Genomic DNA, 2,835 nt, shown 5'->3' with positions numbered 1-2,835 from the left:
TAAAGTTCATAAACGTGTTTGTGTTTCCAACGTATATTATATTGGATTGTCTGATTCATGCATGACAGATAAACCAAATTTGTACTTCCTACAGTTAATTTTTAATTTTTAAGAACGTTGGTTGATTATCCCAATATTATTGTAAATAAAATGTTTCCTTAGACGTAAGAGAGACACAAATAATTAATATTTGTTGTTTTCTTTGTGTTTAATGATGGGATAACGAGAGGAAAAATATTTTCTCGACATAATCAGATAAAAACAAGACAACAAAACTGTAATCATAACAAATAAACTCATTATCTCTACATTATGACATATATGAATAATTTCAGGAAAAATTGAACTAAAGATTATATTTCAAGCAAACTAAAGAGTTTAATTGTTACCACAAAACATGAGATTGTGACTGAAATCAATCTAAATTAGACAATAAGCTAAATATGAGATCACACTATGATGAAATATTAATTAGCATTACTGCACTGACATACTGTAATCTCAAAATAATGAGATTTTATAACAAAATGAAGAGATAATGGAACTGAAATCAAACAAGAAGAACCTATCAGACATTATCTCAAAATGCTGCTATAAAAAAACGTTCATTTTATCTCAAAATAATGAAATAATAACATTTGTTTTCACAATGAAATGAGTTGCAAATAAGCAAAATCAAGTGTTAGATATCAAAACATTGACACAATGAACTGAAATAATAAACTGTTGTTATGACTGAAATGTTTGTAACAAAGTGTGGTAAGATATCAAATGGTTTATATCACTGCACAGGCTTCAGGTCTCTGTGTCCCAACATTATATAGTTAAAAATAACTTTAATATTCATTATCTCAACATAATGATGAACAAAAGCCTTCACATTTTTATCATTTTGTCAATTATAATGTAATGAAACATGGAGCTAGCTTCAGATCCTATTAAACTAATATAATGAAATAACATAATGAACCTTCATTTTTAACTTCTAACTCACATTATGTTATAATGTAACAGTTTACGTGACAAAATCAGCTTCAAGTAATATTTATGTCGAGATAATGAGATGAAGAAAATGCTTTTATTATGAATCAAAATGAGATCATTTGAATTTTTTTAGCCCAGAAACATGTTTGAAATCTTATTTTCTCAAGATAATGACAAAGTTACAGTTTAATAAAGACAAAACACGACTGTGGTTCTGCTATAAGACAATAAAGCTGCTTTCAGTTATCTCAAATAATAAAACACTAAATAAAAACCATCTAGTGATGCTATTTGAGATTTTATCTCAAGATAAAACTCAACAAAACAGAATTATGAAACGATTAAACCGTGTTTTTAACAACCTTGAGAATATTTTTACTCTCAAATCAAAACACAGATGTTGTCTCACATTTCTTTACTGGAAATAACCAAAAAGCCTCTAAAACATATTTTTATGTATTTTTCCTCTCAAAAAATATGTTTGAGGGTTTCTAATACTAAAAAATTTTTTTTTTTTAAATCTTAATTGTTATATATGTTTAAAACTATTTCTGATACAGAAAACCAGTTAATTTTATTAAATCTGTGTATTGCACTGCCGGCCGATGCAGGTTTAAAACTAAAATAAAATCCAATTAGGGAGCGTCTCCAGGAAGTTTGATGATCACAAAGAGGAGGAGGAAGAAGAAGAAGAAGAAGAAGTCAGTTGAACCGCCTTATGATTAATTCAGCAGGACTTTAACTGGAGCTTGCGGACGCAGGACAGAGAGGATGAAAAGAGGAAGACAAAAAAAAAACAGTGAGAGGAAGCATCAAACCACTGCTCCTTTTTTCTGCCCCAGCAGAGGAGAAAGAAACAGCCACGTCAGGGTGGGTGTGTGCAGCTTCATATCTGCGTTGTCCCCGCCTCGCATGTGACAGCTTGCAGCCGTGATGGGACCCCATGGGAGCGGGGAGCGGATTCACTAACCTGCCGGTGTCTGCGAGGCCGACGCGCGCCTCCAATCTGGTGGTCACATGGGGCGGAGGAGGAGGAAGAGGAGGAGGAGGAAGAGGAGGAGGAGGTGTGTTTGTGTTGGTGATGATGGTGGGGGTGTCGGTCATAATGGGAGGGGGTCGTTAGATTATTAGGGGCTGTCGAGGCCAAGGCGCGGGGCAAACTGTTGTGTTGGATGGAGCGCAAAGTGCGCACAATGGCATTTAACGCATGTTAAGGGGAACAATTGTGCAAAAAAAAAAAAAAAAAAAATGGCGCAGTGGAGTTTTTGAATCCCGCTGCTTGGACTTTTTGTTCGCGATTTCCAAGGACTATTAGAAAGTAATTCTTTTCCAACTATCACCATTCGGTTAAAAATGGAGTTAAATATATTTAACTTTCTCTAAAAGTTAAATATCTGGACATGTGGCGATAAAATGAAACTGACTGGATTTAAATACGGGAACAAAAGAAGAAAAATACAACAAAGTTACTTTTGGAAGCAAGTTAAAGTGGGAAAAATGACTGAAATATAATTAAAATATCATAGAAATAAATGAATATATCAAATAAAACATGTTTTTTCATGTTTATTTTAATAAAACATAAAAAACGTAATTATTTTAAGATTTAATCCACAATTAAAAGTGTTTGTTTTAATTAATTCTTTATTCTAAAAGCTTCAAATTTCAGCAAGTACAACAGCAATAAATGATTAAATATTTAAATAAATAAACAAATAAATTCAAAGTCGAATCAAAATGTTTTTGTTTTTAGTGACTATTATTATCTGTAAACATTTATTTTTAATTAATAAATGCAACTCTAAAGTTTTACTTTTTTTTCTTTTACAAAATTTTAAGAAAAGAAAAAAA

The sequence above is a fragment of the Poecilia formosa genome, unplaced genomic scaffold, assembly GCF_000485575.1.
Source record: "Poecilia formosa unplaced genomic scaffold, Poecilia_formosa-5.1.2 Scaffold385, whole genome shotgun sequence".
NCBI lineage: Eukaryota > Metazoa > Chordata > Actinopteri > Cyprinodontiformes > Poeciliidae > Poecilia > Poecilia formosa.
The sequence above is the reverse complement of the archived record's forward strand: the minus strand, read 5'-3'. Positions refer to the sequence as shown.